We start from the raw sequence: 17,650 nt of genomic DNA, 5'->3' as shown, positions 1-17,650 counted from the left end.
GTTAGAAGTTTTATTGTTTCTCAATTTGTATATTCTCAAATAAAAAGTATTTGGTACATTTTGGTGCTTTCATATTGGATGCCAATAAATGTGAGTACCATATGATTTGGTCCAATTTGTGTTTTACGGTGACATCAATCAAACAGTTAACAGGTACATTTGTTTGTGTCTCGGAAGTCCAGTAAAAAAGCATGAAATAATTAACTCTGACCTCATTGAACAGATGGGCCACAGGAACAATTTGGTTGAAAGAAAAACAAAGATAATTCTTCTTGTGTGTACATTCTGTATCTCATTTTTGCTCCGTTTTTTTTTAAGTCCCATGTCTGTTCAGATGTGCTTGTCTCCTGAGTAAACCTCAGCTTTTCACGTGTGTAGGGACTTGTCTGATTAGGCATCAGCTAATCAGATGTGACCAAGCAGGCTTTTAAGTCACACATCACCATGCATAAGAACTGCTCAAATGTTGATGGGTGCATGAGACATTAACTGTCGAGCATTATGATGGGACAGGAGGGCACTTCCTTTCGGTTTTCAACCTCCGGAGGACATCTGGCTACATTTGTCTGCTGCATCTTGGCGGATGTTTTTTTTCTGGTGTTGTTTTGAGCATTTCTCTCTGTCTTTCCTAGGATCAAATTTGCGAATTATTTGATCACAAGAAAAGTTTTTAAGACGATGACCTTGAGGGAAATTTCTGTGATGTTGACACAACATTTGTGTTGAATGGTTCATCATAATGAACAGAATGCTATAATTAAATTTAGTTTTAGTTTTTTCTCAGAAAAAGAAGTGGGCCGAAATGTCCCCATTTTGCCAAATTTCACGATCTTTTTTGTATCTTAAAGTCTTTTAAAGTAAAAAAAAAAGATCGTGAAATTTGGTAAAATGAGGCGATTTTGACCTAATTTTTTTTCTGAGAAAAAACTAAAACTAAATTCAATTATAGCATTCATTCCATTATGATGAACCGTTCAATACTTGCAAATTTAGTGTCAACATCATAGAAATTTCAATAAAAACTGAATGCTATAATTGAATTTAGTTTTAGTTTTTTCTCAGAAAAAGAAGTGGGCCAAAATCTCTTCATTTAGCCAAATTTCACAGGTTTTTTTTTACCTTCAAGTCTTTGAAGGTACAAAAAAAGATTGTGAAATTTGAGGGTTAAATTGAACCAAATTTAGTGTCACCATCACAGAAATTTCAATAGAGACCATTTCTGTGCTTCAATAGGCAAATCCATCTTCATCCTTGGCTGTACCACTTTTCAATCATACCATAGACATCTTTTAAATAGTGTTTTGGATCTATTGCTTATTAAAACAAACAATAATGACAGGACATATTTCACCTTCGTATAGGGGAAGAAATCCTTCTCTGCATTTCTTATGAAAACAAAACCTGAAAAATTCCAGCAAGATATGAACCGTACCATTTTTATTGCAAAGCTGCAATATAATACATGAAATATTTTTCCTTATGCTAACAGAAATAATGTTGGCCGTGAGGTAGTTTCACCATTGTGACATTCTGACTTAACGAGCAAAAAAAAAAGCTTTAAACAGTCATAAAGGAAGGTGGTTGAGATGAATCAAAAGAGACAGGCAACTGCCTAATGTTTCCAACAAAAACTCACAAGATAGATAAGCAGCTAAAGCCATATGACAAGTGACAATAAAGCAGATATGAATGGAGACGTGCATATTTTGTCACAGGAGGAGCTGCAAGGCACTGTTCTGATGCTTAGCCTGAGGCTGTGGCAGGCTGGAAGGAATGTTACACTACGGTTATGTGTGATCCCCTTCAATGCACGAGCACAGATATTACCGAGAATGTTACATGTACCAAAGTTGTTCACATATTGCAGCTGGTTTAGATATAAACATAATTTTGATGATGTAAAACACACAATGTAAATTACAGTCAAGTGTAATCCAGATGACAACAACAAAGCTGAAGTCTTTAAAGCTGTGTGCAAATTCCAGTCACTGCACAATTACTTGTCCTGCAAAGAATGGATGTTTAATCAATGTATGGATCCTGCCCCCTGTTGTTAATAATGAAAATTACATCTATAATCAATTAAACAATGCTCAGTGTTAAGGGTTGTCACAGTACAAATGAGCCCAGTGTGTGTGTGTGTGTGTCTGTGGTGGGGGATGGGGTCCTCTTATTAAACTTCTTTTCAGGATATTCTAACATTAAAACTATTGAATTGAGTTGAATCAGAAATTTTACATTTTTTTGTGGTTGGCACAGTGGAGAAGTGGTTGGCGCATTGGTGAAGTGGATGGTGCCCTGGCCTCGCAGTTCTGGGGTCGATGGTTCAATCACAGTTGGGTCCTCGTGGTGTTCAAGTTTGCATATTCTCCCCGGGCTTGCATGGGTTTCTTATGGGTACGATTGTTTCTTCCTCCTTGCCAAAAATCATGCCAGGTGGGCTGGTTGTACGTGCTAAATTGTCACTCGGTATGATTGTGAGTGTGCATGGTTGTCTGTCTCCTTGTGCCCTGTGATTGGCTGGCCACTGATTCAGGGTACCCCCCATCTGGTGCCCATAGGGATAGGCTCCAGCACCATGCCCAACTCTGTCTTTTAAATAGATGTCCACTGTAATGGCCACTGTCCCTATATGTTAAGAAGGTGCATTTTTGAATGCCAGAAAAATATGGCTGCCCTGATTTGACTCTTTACCAAGAATCTCAGGCCTCAAGCTCATTCCGGCAGCAACACACTTGGATCAAATAATCAAGATCGTTATTAAGCTTGAAGAGTTGATCATTTGATTCAGGAGATTCAGGTGTGGTAAAGGATGGGAAAATGGAAAACAAACTGAGATCGGGGTCTTCAATGACGAGAGTTGTTCACCTCAGCTTTATACTGTATGTGAGTTTTGACCTTTTGAATATTTGCATAATAGAACTGATAAATTGTCATGCAATCATGTTGTGACAAATTAACTTATAATCATGTAATCTTTTAGGTTGACTGAAAATCCAAATACACAGCTCAAAACAAATAAAAAATATAATCTGGATATCTCATACATTGAAGTCCATTTCAAGCTACCTCTTCACGTTTTGATCTGTAAATGGCGTCAAGTCTCTTAGCTAGACTAAACTGTATTTCTTCTTACTGACAGCCTTCTGTTGTTTGCAGGGAACGCAGCCTCCTCTTCTGGACAAAAATGAAAGCGGCAAAGCAAGTGATGAAGCCCTCAAAGGTGTCGTGTGGCGTGTAACAACCCTTGTTGCTTTCTATGAGTCCTACAAATCAAGTGTACAGCAATCATGGTGGTTCTTCAGGTAATGAAATAGCATTTCATCATGGTCAGTTGAGTGATGCTAAATGCTTTTTAAAAACATCCAGCTACTGAGTCTCTGGTATCCCTAAGGAAATCTTCAAATCTCAAATATCTGGCCACACGTTCTCAATAGATAAGCAGTTATTTGACTTGAGAAAAATCATATTATTGCCAAGGGAAGCATTAAAAAGTATTTCATGATCGATGTATCTGATTAGTTTGCTTTGACAGTGGGAGCTAATCAGGCCAAAACAATCAATATGGTGTGGTTGTCACATCACCTCGTGTTCCTTTCTTCAGATAACTACAATGTAAATGATTGGGCACCAGTGGTAAATCAGCTGGGACGCATTCTAAACTCTTGCTGCATTGCATGGTGCATGTGGGAATCTATGCACACACTTAACTCTTCTTAATCACTAGCGTTGAGAAATCATTTCCTTTTAGGCAGCCCTCTCTATGAACGTATTTCTAAGTTCTCCATTATTTGTGTCTTGATCAGGTTATATATTCTGTAAACCTTACAGACACCATTGAGGGAATACTGTAATGGACAGAAATGTCAAGAGTCACTTATAAATATAGTTTAAAGAACTGGATTGGATATTGTCAGCTAAATTTGTACTTTTGTAGATGTATACGTATACATTATGAAACATGATTTTGTTTAGGGTGAAGCCCCCCAGATGATTTCTTAGACAAAGCAAGGTACATGTAGAGCCTGAACCAAAAACTTGTCATTCACAGTGCTGAAAAAAAGAGATTGAAAAAAAATGTATCCATTTTGAGCAGCAAAGCCCCCCCCCCCCCCCCCCCCCCCATATAAGCACAGTGACAACATTGAAAATAGACACACAAGGAGGGAAAAAAACTTACATTTATACCCAGCAACAGATCTAATCACTCTACAACTGCTGTTTTTTTTTTTAAAATACATTTGCTATAAATTATCCACTCATTTGCAACACTACTTGTATAGAGGAAGAGGAGCAATGCTGCTAGATTCTCTACCCCTTTGTCACATCTCATTTACAGGTAGTAACAGCTAAACAAAAAGTGTCAGCGTGGGTGACTTACATTTCCAATAGAGCTGCTCTTTTTTTTTTTGATCCCATAGAAAGCCACAACAAATAAGAAGGAATAATGTGGGTGTTATTTTTTGTATTGGATCACAACCATCTGAATGTTGGAATAATGGTGAACGGGATTTAAGATGAGAAAAGATTTATTAGAGTTTATGATTAATTAATAAATATACTGTTTAATTTATGATATCTATGCCATTCAATAGATAATGAACTAGTAACATTTATTAATGGAGAAAATCTATTCATCCGACAAAAATATTCAAATCTGCAGTGTAATTTGATTGAATAGTTGACAATAGAAAAAAAACGCTAATCACCTGAAGAAAGGAAGGAAAAATAGAAGAAAAAAGGTCCACCTGGACAGGACACTAAAAAAGCTAAGTGGATGAAACACAATGAGCAGGAATGTCAACTTACTTGTATACAATAATGAAGAAAAAAGTCAAGGAAAAGAAACACAGGAAATCAAGACGAAACAAACTACCAAAACCAGAAGATAAGGTCATTATTTCCTTTACTATTATTAGCCATTTATACTAAGTACAATTTATCCTCACTAGAGTCATGTTATCTGGAGCCTAATCTGGCTGACTTTGGGTCGGGTACTCCGGTTTCCTCCCACATTCCAAAAGATCAAGGGTAAGGTGGTTGAACACTCTAAATTGGCCCTTGGTATGAGTGTGAGCGTGAATGGTTGTCCGTCTCCATCTGTTCTGCGATAGGCTGGCCACAGATTGAGGGTGTTGTCCCCCGCCTGCTGCCCATAGTTAGCTAGGTTAGGCTCCAGCACCCCCCGCACCCTTGTAAGGATAAGCGGTTCGGAAAATGAATGAATGAACTCAAAATTGTGAGGTGAATGTGCTAACCTGTGGGTTCTTTTTGGATCAACAATGGATTGAAGTAAAGCATCTTCTTCAAGTCACAATAGACAACAATGAAACCGAGTTCTTAACTATTGATTAATCCAGCAGTCAATTATGATTCTAACCCAAAAGAACAAAAAATATACAATTAGTTCCTGAGTGAAAAACTTCCTAGAACATTTTTTTTCCAGTGCGTCTCATATCCAGTGCAGGTGTATCTGTTTGTTGCTTAGAAATGTTTCATTTTTGGAAGAAAAAAAAACGAGGAAAAACACGAAACCCAATAGAAGAGTGACAGCAGTTGATGTGTGTCATATAAGAGCATGTTATAATCTAAATGTCTTTGTGCGGGAGGAGGAGGGGGGTGGTAGTGGGCGGATGATGTATGTGTCAGCCTGCCAAGAGAACAGAGAGCCCCTGACTCCCCCTCTTGACAAAGTTAGGTAATTAACGACAGAGCCTATTAAAGGGGGAATATTCAGCCAGTGATAAATGGCTTTAATAACAGGGCCATGTTCTCTCTAACAGAGACAGATCCACCCGCCACAGTCTCCCTGCCCACCAGATAAAAACTACCCAGACTCCCGGCTCACCACCCTCTTTATCTTGCCTTCTCCCAACGGAGGCCGTCTCTTCCATTTTCTCCGTTGCTCTTTCCATAGTCCTCATATAGAGGAAAGAAAAGTTCCATCTGTCAGTATGTCAAGAGGATTTTTCTGCAAGGTTGAATTTGGTCTCATTTTCATCTGCTTGCATGTGTACGGAAGCTTTTACACTCTTGATGAAAGGGGGGCATGCAAATTGGACAGTGAAATTGTGCAAGGGCCAATTTATGTGGCCATGCGGCACGCTAACGGGAATTGTGCTTCTAGTCAATGTGTCCTGGTGGGTTTCAGGGTCAAGGGCTGACCACTGGGGTCGCATCCATCACAAGACCTCAGTGTGAGGTGTACGTATGTCCTTATTAGGAAACAGCATTGAAAGGGTTGAAAAGTTGCTTCTTATTCAAATTCACATTATCACATAGACAGTTAAACACCTGCAGATTCAGAGATTTTTACAACACTAAATTCATTCAACATTGTTTACACAAAAACACATATATTTGGTAAACTTGGGTGGACCCTGAAGAGAAGCATCCACCATTTATGTGCGACTGTTCCCATTATATTTGACACATTGAAACTAAATTGCAGCTCCAGGTTTAGAGTAGAAAATGTAACACACAACACACGAACTCCTCCCCATTGCCTGACCTTCAGTAGTTTGTGGAAAGAACACAAATATTCCAATAAATTGTGTACCGTATTTTCACGACTATAAGGCGCACCCTCTATTAATGACTTTCCATATATAAGGCGCACTGTATTATAAGGCGCACTGTATTATGAGGCACACTGTCTTTTTTGGAGAAAATGTAAGACTTTTAAGTGCGCCTTATAGTCGTGAAAATACTGTAATTGCTATTGACTTCCAGGTATGAAGCACTCACTACACAGTCACCTCTAGAGCCAGCCATTGTTGATGTTTTGGATTTTTTTGTATAAAATCTTGCAGTGGGGGAGGAGCTATATGATGGAAGATTCTGTAAACTAAGATGGCATCTGCATATTTAACAGTATTGTTTCAGTTCAGGCATTTGTGTTTTTTAATATCCGACAGTGGTGGTTTTTTGTTTTTGTTTTTCTGTTTATTCCATATATAAGGCGCACTGGATTATAAGGCTCACTGTCAATTTTGGAGAAAATTCAAGACTTTTAAGTGCGCCTTATTGTCGTGACAATACGGTAAATTGACCATTAGGTTAGCATGGAAATTAAGAACAATGAAGTACGACTTGATGGTTGCTGCCAATTCAAAAATGCCTGCTCCTTGGGTTGTACAGAAAGACCAGCCATGCATCAGTCATTGAACTGCTATCCAGTACTCGGAGCTCTCTCACAAGCCTACAGTAAGCGAGTCCATTAAATACACATGAGAATCTAATTAGGGCCCCCCTTGTGCCTGAGTCTGGGAGGTAAGAGTCATAGGGGACTCACACTGCGAAGACATGACACAAAGTGAGCACAGTACTGCAAATTAATAGAGCATGGCCCAAGTACCACCGAGCGATTCGTAACATGAATGTTGTGACATTTAAGTCCACCCAATGTTATTTTGTCGAGTAGTACATTTTAAAGGCCTGAGATACGTATATAGAGAACTTTGAATGAAGTCAGCTCATGTTGAAATTTGACTTCACCGCTTCATTCATCATCAGATGAATGATCAATTAGGCTGAACAAGATTAGCATCGTTGATCATTTGGTTAATCTCTTCTTAATTGAAGTAGAAAGGGGGACTCTTGACTATATTTCCTATTATAATCAGCTTGATAATAACATTTGATTAATTGTAGCAGTCTTCCCTCCACTGCTATGTGCCACAAGAGATATGACTGTGAATATGATTCTCATTCATGCAGGGGTACAGTGACTGATGCCATTTAAATTACACCTCCTCTGAGCAAAGTATTCGGGAATTCTCCAATGCATGGAAAATTCATCGCTAATTGATATCACACAAATGAAGGGCGGTAGAATTTGATTACAATGACGAAGCAGTCTTTAATTATAATGAGCCGTATCATAAGCTTCAGACTGAATACATGAGTCTGAATTACTGTACTTATTAATATTCCATGATCCTGGTGATGCAATTAATGTTGATACATGCAGCAGGAAATAATTCAACGATTTCTAGGATACAAAAATACAAGACATTTCTACATAGGTTTAAAAAAAACAGTTTCTTTTTCACACTTTCCCTGCACAATTTGTCAGAATCCTTCTCTTTTATGCAGAGTATTAGAGCATTTTTAGAAAACAAAAACAGTGTCTTCTTCTCAGCAACACTTTAATATTGTAACCTTCTCATAAAAGAAAGTGTCTTGCTTAACAGAGAGTTTTGGGAAACTTTTTTTTGCAATTGATTGGTCCCTTTTTATAAACATTAGCACTATTTGAGACACAAATTATCAAACTACATTACCCAACAATACTAACACAGTAGATGGGTTTTGCAACATGTGATGCAATTTTTCCTTTTTTAATGTTCATTGAATTTCATTCCAAATTTACAATTCCATTCCAAATTTACAATTCCATTCCAAATTTACAAAGGCTACAAAAATAAATAAATAAAAATAAATAAATAAAAAATATTTATGAGAAGAAATACTTTCTTGTAAAACACAAGAAACATGTGTTCATGCTGAGTAGAAAAGGCAAAACTTGACATGTTTGCATAATTAGAAGGCAATTGCACTACAGTGAATTTTTGTTTAAAATGTGATTCAAAAATGTGTTGTATTAGACATTAGCATCCAAAAATAATTAGCAAAACTATATTTGTAACAGTGCATGTTTTTCCCCATCTTGTTCTTGATAACTAATTCAAAGATAGCTTGATAGATTTCTATTGTTATAATCGCTAAATTAGCTTTTTTTTTTAGTATTTGACGGTTTTGGAATTGCAATACTTGTTGCTAAACATTCTCTGCATTCCCATTCGTTTGATGTACAGTGTGATTGTCTTTTGGGCTCAATAGTAGCTGACAACAGGTCAACTATTATGCAAATATATCTATTAGATCCATTAAAAAAAACATCATTCATAATCCCACTCAGAAGAAAGAACGAAATAAATTCTTCCACAATGCAGACATCCTCTAATTTGCACTGAATACTTGGCTTCCACATCCCAAAGCGCGCAAAATAAATTACATTATGGATTGTTATGTAATTACAGCACACACAAAAGTATGATTGAGCAAGAAAATTGAGTTCTGAATATTTCATAATGCCCGACACCATCTTTGTTGAGGAAATTATTTAGTGATAGCATGGTAATTTTCAGAGTAGGTAAAGGTCGATTGTGAGGCACCTGAGAGCAGTAATTGGAATATTGTAGCAATACAAAGGAGTCATTCAAGGATGAACACGCCAGTCGTTCACCAAAAAGACATCATTACTCTTCACTGAGACAAGCACATTCTCTCACCAGGCATCAAACCCCATCGAGATATAGTCATTAGAGGTTATTTATTTGACATACCATTCACACTAATGTGACAAATATGTACTATTGTTTGGGTGCGAGTGTGTGGGTGTCTACAGATGAGCTGTAACGTCTCACTCTCTCTCCAAGGACAAGGTCCAGTGAAATCTTTAGCATGGATGAAAGTTGACTTTGGCAATATTGATAATGACTATTGTTGAAACACAACCATTTTTGTACATAACACGAAAAAGAAATATCTTTGTTACCATAGAAAGTAAAGGGCTTCAGGTTGGATGGAACTGTCACTTAATAGAAATAGGGATGTGAAAGAATAATTTTTTCGCCTGTAGAAAACATGCCTGTTTTGAAAAATGCCATCTTTAAAAGGCAAATCTAAATGTCAGGCAGACAGATACACAAAAATGAGCACTGCCTTCTGGGCTTCCAACACACACAAAAAAGCGTGAGAATCCTATTTTTCCCAGTTGAAATGAAGTGCAATTACCCTAACATCAAGCATACAAAGCAGCTCGTACCCATTTATGCTCACATAGCCTGGAGTTAAACATGGTGGCCTCAGTAGCATTATTCTGCCAAATGCAATCAAAGGGAAAAAATGCTTATTTAATGTCACTCTGAAATCCAAATTGAATTGTTACTTAATACATAGACATTTGTAGACACATACACTTGCTGTCCACAGCATTAAGCACAACTGGAATATCTAATGAGCCAAAAGATGTATCAAAATGTCTGCATTTGCCACGATAAAATAACGCGTGACTGAAGAGGACAACATTTATTATTGCACAAGGTAGTTTGGATTTTTTTCCCTCTTTTAAGATGAACAGTTTCTGCAAATCAAACTAAAACATGTTCAAATATTTTTTCTCTGATTTTGCTGCACCCCTAGGGCAGGCGCTGGAGAAAATAGATGTGTTGATGGTTATGCTGTCCAGGAACTGGTAAAATACTGAATGCTTATAAAGGTAAACACACAAGTTTCATCCTAACTGTAGTTTTATAATAGCAATTTATTCCTTTACATTCTCTGTTGGATTGTTTTCTTAGATCATTATGTTATAGTTCTCTTTTGGTCTTTGTCTTGATTAAAAACTTGTTACAACCAGTGGTGGACTGTCAGGCCCTACACGGCCTTCTCTGCTGGCGTAGAAAAAAATAGTCACAGACTGATGTCAATTATATTTTGTCAATGAATACTTCAAATAATTCCAAATTGTCTGTCAGCTTCCTTTCATTGCTTTTCCCCTAGTTGCTGGGCTTCCAGATGTCTCATCTTGTCTCATTTTCTGAAACGCTTTATGCTCATTGGGTTCGCAGGTGGTGCTAGAGCCAATCCCAGCTGTCTCCAGGCCAGAGGCTGAAGCCCCACGTTGATGCACACCGAAAAATGGTATGAGGTAGTGTAGCAGATGTGAAATGTACAGACTCCCCGTCGGGGAATCGAACCCCGGTCTTCCGTGTGACAGGCGGAGATACTGCCCACTATACTAACGAGGAAGGTTGCTGTGATGGTTTGACATTTAAGTTTGGAAGAAAGCTAATACATACGAACTGGTAGGGTATGCGGTAGTGTAGCAGATGCGAAAAGTAGAGACTCCCCGTCGGGGAATCGAACCCCGGTCTTCCGCGTGACAGGCGGAGATACTGTCCACTATACTAACGAGGAAGGTTGCTGTGGTCTTTTGGAAGAAAGCTAGTACATACGAACTGGTAGGGTATGAGGTAGTGTAGCAGATGCGAAAAGTAGAGACTCCCCGTCGGGGAATCGAACCCCGGTCTTCCGCGTGACAGGCGGAGATACTGTCCACTATACTAACGAGGAAGGTTGCTGTGATGGTTTGACATTTAAGTTTGGAAGAAAGCTAATACATACGAACTGGTAGGGTATGCGGTAGTGTAGCAGATGCGAAAAGTAGAGACTCCCCGCCGGGGAATCGAACCCCGGTCTTCCGCGTGACAGGCGGAGATACTGTCCACTATACTAACGAGGAAGGTTGCTGCGGTGTTTTGACATTTAAGTTAGGAAGAAAGCTAGTACATACGAACTGGTAGGGTATGAAGTAGTGTAGCAGATGCGAAAAGTGCAGACTCCCCGTCGGGGAATCGAACCCCGGTCTTCCGCGTGACAGGCGGAGATACTGTCCACTATACTAACGAGGAAGGTTGCTGTGGTATTTTGACATTTAAGTTAGGAAGAAAGCTAATACATACGAACTGGTAGGGTATGAGGTAGTGTAGAAGATGCGAAAAGTAGAGTCTCCCCGTCGGGGAATCGAACCCCGGTCTTCCGCGTGACAGGCGGAGATACTGTCCACTATACTAACGAGGAAGGTTGCTGTGGTGGCTTGACAATTACTTTTGGAAGAATGCAAATATGTACGAACTGGTAGGGTTTGAGGTAGTGTAGAAGATGCGAAAAGAAAAGACTCCCCGTCGGGGAATCGAACCCCGGTCTTCCGCGTGACAGGCGGAGATACTGTCCACTATACTAACGAGGAAGGTTGCTGTGGTCTTTTTGGAAGAAAGCTAGTACATACGAACTGGTAGGGTATGAGGTAGTGTAGCAGATGCGAAAAGTAGAGACTCCCCGTCGGGGAATCGAACCCCGGTCTTCCGCGTGACAGGCGGAGATACTGTCCACTATACTAACGAGGAAGGTTGCTGTAGTGGTTTGACAATTACGTTTGGAAGAATGCAAATATGTACAAACTGGTAGGGTTTGAGGTAGTGAAGCAGATGCGAAAAGTAAAGACTCCCCGTCGGGAAATCGAACCCCGGTCTTCCACGTGACAGGCAGAGATACTGTCCACTATACTAACGAGGAAAGTCGCTGTTATCTTTTGTCAATTACATTTGGAAGAAAGCTAATATGTACTAACTGGTAGGATGTGGGGGAGTGTAGCAGACGCGAAAAGTAGAGACTGCCCGTCGGGGAATTGAACCCCGGTCTTCCGCGCGACAGGTGGAGAGACTGTCCACTATACCAACGAGGAAATCAGCTTTTGGAAGAGGTTGACAGGTATTAAGTATCACTTAAATGTCTAGAAGTAAAAAACAAACACCAAAGTGCATGTCATCACAATGTTCATAATGTGCAATACTACTGTATTTTAAAGGATTAAAGCCCAACCAAAAAGTATTTACAGCTTCCCCCACAGACGTTATGATGAATACAATGTATTCTTTAAGTATGAAAGCCCAATCAACACGTATTTACAGCCCCGCCCTCGCCCCACCCATTGACCAATTCATGTTATTATGAAAACAATGTATTTTTCTTTTAAGTATTAAAGTCCAACCAAAAAGCATTTACAGCCCCTCCACATTAACATATACTGACTAATGCACGTTATTATGAAAAAAATATATGTTTCTTATGTGTCCTTTTTTAAGAGGCGTGGCCGAGGCCAGAGTTCAAATAGCCGACGTCAAACCCCAAAATGGCTGATGAGCCAGGAGGCAGGATGGGCATGCGTGCACTGCAGAGCAGCTCAAAAGTGACGTTTTGACGACGAAATGCTGCCAAACTTCTCACAGAACTATGCTGCACATTTGGTACGTTGTCATTTGTGGATTTTGAACCCCCAGTTCTTGTTTAAGAGTGATTTTTGACGCAATGTAGCCCCATGTGTATGCAGACAGCAAAATGTTTGCAAACAAATTGGCTACATTGTGTTACTGATCGCTCCCTGTTTAAAAAGAAATCATTCCATTGTGTGTTTCAGTCACTCGGCGAGCACAGACTGCTGTGAAACATCAAGAATGTGGCCAAAACGACCAGAAAGGAACAGCTTGTCGACGCCTTAACATAGTGAGTCATTTTTTAATAGTTCTGGTTTTCCCTATCCGTGTAATATTTAAACGCCAGTGTTCAGGGCTTTGCGCAATTGGCTCAATTTTCATCATGATACAATCAAAAAAAAAAATTAAATGACAAAAAACTGTGGATAAGTCACCCACACAAATTGAAAATGGAATAAATAGTAATCCCTCGATTATCGTGGTTAATGTAGACCAGACATGGCTGTGATAAATGATAAACTGTAAAGTAGGCTCATCCCTCTTGAAGTAAATTAAAAAAAAAAAACTGTACTGGCAAGTGAAGGAGTAGCTTCTGCTTGTGAGTTTCTATATGGCTTTTCACATCTTTCTGAACTTACAAAAAAAAAATCTGCCATGTAGTGGAACTGAACATAAATAAATTATAAACTTTGAGCCCCTTAACCTTTTTAAAGACCTCATGGCTTGGACCTTTTTTATATTAGTTTTAAATGTGGTTTTGACAAAACAGATTTATTTAACAATAGTGCAGGTGTCATTTTTGACTCATTTAAACATAAAAAAAAGAGAAGCTCTTTGTATATTTATTTTTTAAGAATGAATGGATTTGAAATAATTGACTGAACTTGAGGCAGAAGTAGGCTTTATTTTGACCTTGTAGGCCCCTGTCAAGTGTTTTAAAATTTCCCACCACATGATCAAGATCCTGATATTTTCGTCGAGGTTTAACAGACGATTGTTTTTTAGTCTACAGCAGACTCTAATATTGCCTTTTGATGTAGGAGGTAGTTTTGTCAGATTTTGACTTTCGGTGCTAGTCTGTACTTTAATCTATTGTGCCTTCACTCTTTTTTTTTTTGGTTTCCTGCCTATGTACAGACAGGCTCAGGGCAGAGCCAATCTGAGTTTTTTTTCATTTAACTTTATGTATTGACCCCCCTTTTTTTGTTTTCCAGAATCCACCCAAGGGGGAGCTGGTTTCCTGCCTTTGTAGAGATCGGCTCAGGCACCCCAACCTGAGTTTTTTTTTCTCTCTCCAGAATCCACCCAAGGGGGACCAAGTTTCCCGCCTATGTCGAGATTGGTTCTGCCTGAGCCTATCTTGACATAGGCAGGAAACCTGCTCCCCTTGGCTGGAATTCTGAAAAATTAGGTCAATACATAGTTAAATAAAAAAAAAAACATTTCCTAAGATCTTACCTTTTATTTTGAAAAAACTCATAGATTTGTTCTGCCTGAACATATCTGATTTTTTTTCAAAATAAAAGGTAAGACCTTGTGAATTCACCCTCTTTTTTTGTTTTTCAGAATTCCACCACCAATCTATGTATTTTTTCAAAATAAAAGGTGAGCCCTTCCATCTGACTCTGTATTGACCTACTTTTTTGGTTTTTCAGAATCCACCAGAGGGGACCTGTTTTCTGCCAATGAACAGATAGGCTCAGACACCTTAATTTTTCAAAATAAAAGGTAAGCACTTCCCATTGGTTTTTTAACTAACTTTGTGCCTTAACCTTTTTTTTTTTTGTTTTCCAGAATTCCACCAGGGGGTGGAGAAGATTCGATTTTTTACGATGCTGGACCACCAACGGGAACCAATCTACAAACTTTTTCAAAATAAAAGCCGAGGCTTTTATTTCCTGCTGGTGACAAGAGGAACTACATCATCTTTTAAAGTTTTTCAAAATAAAAGGTGAGCCCTTCTCATTGTTTTTTGAACTAACTTTGTACTAACCTCCCTTTTTTCAGTTTTTCCAGAATTCCACCAGGGGGTGGAGAAGATTCGATTTTTTACGATGCTGTAACACCAGCGGGAACCTATCTACAAACTTTTTCAAAATAAAAGCTGATTTCCTGTTTTCCAGATTTCCTGCTGGTGACTAGAGGAATTACTTCATCTTATTCAAGTTTTTCAAAATAAAAGCTTTTAAATGTATGCATGTGTTTTGTCTTTAACAAAAGATGCAAGTCACAATCAAAGTTTAAACATTTTATTTACAAGTAAACATTTTAATATCACATTGAAATGTTACATTCGAAAAAAACTTAGAAAATAAAATTTGGAAAAAGGGGACAAACACTTAGAAAAAGGTGGGGAAAATACTCAGGAAAAAAATGGGAAAAACACTTAGAAAATTAAATTTGGAAAAAGGGGGGATAAACACTTAGACAAAAAAAATGGAAAAAGCAGGGGGGATAAACACTTAGAATTTTTTTTTTTTTGGAAAAAGCAGGGGGGGGGGGGATAAACACTTAGAATTTTTTTTTTTGGAAAAAGCAGGGGGGGATAAACACTTGGAATAAAATTTGGAAAAAGCAGGGGGATAAACATTTAGATAAAATTAAATGGGGATAAACAGAAAATAAAATTTGGAAAAAGCAGGGGGATAAACACTTAGATAAAATTAAATATAAATGAGGATTAACACTTAGAAATTTTTTTGGGAAAAAGCAGGGGGATAAACATTTAGATAAAATTAAATGGGGATAAACACTTGGAATAAAATTTGGAAAAAGCAGGGGGGATAAACAGATAAAATTAAATAAAAATGAGGATAAACACTTAGATAATTTTTAAAAAAAGCAGGGAGATAAAGACTTGGAAAAAGCAGGAGGATAAACACTTAAAATAACATTTAGGAAAAAAACTGGGGGATTAACACTTGGAATTCTTGCTCCAACATTAAATGACAACCTTCTTACCTTAAAGATCATGTCAAAAAGCTGTGGAAATGAATGGCCAGTGAAATGTCATCATGATTTAGGCTTTTATTAAATTTGGATATTCAGAAATACAAAGACACCATATGATGCAAGAGGGACATCTTCAAGTGGGCAACCAAGATACCTCAGGCCTGTTGCGTGCAAGAAAATAGCAAAAGTTAGAATATATAGAGACTGGAGATTCAGCTTTTTTTTTGTGGGGCTAAGTTTTACTTTGATCAGTCCCAGTCTCCCCTTCTGTAACCTCAAGAGTGATCTAGGCACACCGAAAGCTGCATCTTGGTGCTAAACAGAGAAAAGTTGCACAAAAAAGCACAAGTTAGCATATATACAGCCTGGAGATTCCACAGGTAGGCTTAGTTTTTTTTTTTTTTAATGGGATGTAGTTTTATCTTGATGCTAAACAGTGAAAACTTGATTTAACCAAGGCATTTGGGGGCTGCCAACGAATTACAGCATAGAGAAATCTTACAAGAATTCTAATAAATGATCAAGATAAAGAATGAGAATAAGTTAGCGAGTGCTATTTCCCCTTTTGCAGACAAGGCCATTAAATATACAGACAGGTTAACAGCTAGGACAAGGGTGTCAAATTCGGGTTGGTTCGCGGGCCGCAATAAGTTCAACTTGATTTCACGCTAGCTGTACTATTTTTGAAATATTTAGATGTTTTTTTCTATTTAAATTGGATTTAAAAAAACTGCATCGAAAGCCCTAAATATTCAGTTTTTTATAGATCTCAAACAAATGGTTGAGCTTTTTTTCTTCATGAGGGAAAATATCTTGTAATAATTTGTTTTTCATTTCAAAAGGAAACAATATTTTGGGGAAATGTTCAATATTAGCGTGGAAAACAATTTTCAAAATAAATGTATTTTTAGATTTTACAATATGCTTTTTTTAACTTAAAAACACAAAAAGTAAAAAAATGGATTAAAAAGTACAACTATTGATTTAAAAAAGGGGAAGATGGGGTAATATAATATACATGTATAATCTTCATTTAAATTTGATCCTAACAGAAAGTCAGTACTCATGATTTACTTTCTCGGGCCGCACAAAATGACACTGTGGGCCAGATTTGGCCCGCGAGCCGCTACTTTGACACCAGTGACTGCTAGGAGAAAGTTGGCTTAAATTTTGGATACATGATTTTTACAGAACAATTACAAAATCGGGAATGGGTGTTTAGCACTGAGAATGAAAACGATTACATACAAAACAACAGGAACTAAGTCGTGCCCCTGGATTTCATTCTAGAATGAACACTTACCCAGGAAACTGTTGGTGGATGCCTTGCATTGTTTGATTAAATTCAAAGTCTTGCTACACGACTCAATAATGGAGAGAAAACGGAGATCGTGCTTTTTAAGTCAAATCGTGACTCTAACACTAATGCTGACCAGTAACATGATGTGACACAAATCCGGTCAAGAAAAGAAGCCCAGACTTAAATTGGCGCCGGTGTGTTAAACCTGGCATTAAACTAGGAGATTTGTTGGCGTTTTGGGCTCAACTAATTGCTGAAAAATCTCCCGATCGCGTGATAAAAACGCATTTAGGCCAGTGAATTGCTCGACGACTTCTTACCTCGTTGGCGTGGGAAAAGCTTTCCAAAAGGAAAAGTTACTGCGCATGCACTTAATTAACTCCGCACGTCGACAACAGGCGTAACCACGCCCATATTGACCCGTCACATTGGGGCGTAACCACGCCCACATTGTCCTTTCACATTGATGCGTAACCACGCCCATATTGTCCCGTCAGATTGAAAGTGGAAAAAATGATGAGTTGCTTACCGCGCTCCTAAGAGGTGTTTTGTCCTC

General features: G+C 38.3%; 2 long non-coding RNA genes and 7 other non-coding genes across 15 annotated transcripts in view; 1 reads left to right on the top strand and 8 right to left on the bottom strand.

Annotated features, from left to right (window-relative positions):
* Positions 1-15,036, top strand: part of LOC144194381 (uncharacterized) — a 30,622-nt gene extending 15,586 nt beyond the window's left edge. The window contains exons 4-11 of one of the 7 annotated variants that reach the window (XR_013325874.1): positions 3,160-3,305; positions 10,210-10,285; positions 10,638-10,710; positions 12,206-12,875; positions 13,046-13,131; positions 14,498-14,570; positions 14,637-14,793; positions 14,966-15,036. This is a non-coding gene — a long non-coding RNA (uncharacterized LOC144194381). The other 6 variants (XR_013325873.1, XR_013325876.1, XR_013325877.1 and 3 more) reach the window with 6 other exon arrangements.
* trnad-guc (transfer RNA aspartic acid (anticodon GUC)) lies at positions 10,915-10,986 on the bottom strand. Its single transcript has one exon. It is a non-coding gene; the product is annotated as a tRNA-Asp (tRNA).
* On the bottom strand, positions 11,071-11,142 carry trnad-guc (transfer RNA aspartic acid (anticodon GUC)). The gene has a single exon. It is a non-coding gene; the product is annotated as a tRNA-Asp (tRNA).
* trnad-guc (transfer RNA aspartic acid (anticodon GUC)) lies at positions 11,240-11,311 on the bottom strand. The gene has a single exon. It is a non-coding gene; the product is annotated as a tRNA-Asp (tRNA).
* On the bottom strand, positions 11,409-11,480 carry trnad-guc (transfer RNA aspartic acid (anticodon GUC)). Its single transcript has one exon. It is a non-coding gene; the product is annotated as a tRNA-Asp (tRNA).
* Positions 11,578-11,649, bottom strand: trnad-guc (transfer RNA aspartic acid (anticodon GUC)). The gene has a single exon. It is a non-coding gene; the product is annotated as a tRNA-Asp (tRNA).
* On the bottom strand, positions 11,747-11,818 carry trnad-guc (transfer RNA aspartic acid (anticodon GUC)). The gene has a single exon. It is a non-coding gene; the product is annotated as a tRNA-Asp (tRNA).
* On the bottom strand, positions 11,904-11,975 carry trnad-guc (transfer RNA aspartic acid (anticodon GUC)). The gene has a single exon. It is a non-coding gene; the product is annotated as a tRNA-Asp (tRNA).
* An 818-nt stretch (positions 15,037-15,854) lies between the features above and the next one.
* LOC144194402 (uncharacterized) lies at positions 15,855-17,401 on the bottom strand. The gene is made up of 3 exons (XR_013325882.1): positions 17,098-17,401; positions 16,038-16,109; positions 15,855-15,955 (listed from the first exon to the last, which is right to left on the bottom strand). It is a non-coding gene; the product is annotated as an uncharacterized LOC144194402 (long non-coding RNA).
* Between the last annotated feature and the right edge of the window lie 249 nt (positions 17,402-17,650).

The sequence above is a fragment of the Stigmatopora nigra genome, chromosome 3 (assembly GCF_051989575.1).
Source record: "Stigmatopora nigra isolate UIUO_SnigA chromosome 3, RoL_Snig_1.1, whole genome shotgun sequence".
NCBI classification, from domain to species: domain Eukaryota; kingdom Metazoa; phylum Chordata; class Actinopteri; order Syngnathiformes; family Syngnathidae; genus Stigmatopora; species Stigmatopora nigra.
The sequence above is the reverse complement of the archived record's forward strand: the minus strand, read 5'-3'. Positions and strand labels throughout refer to the sequence as shown.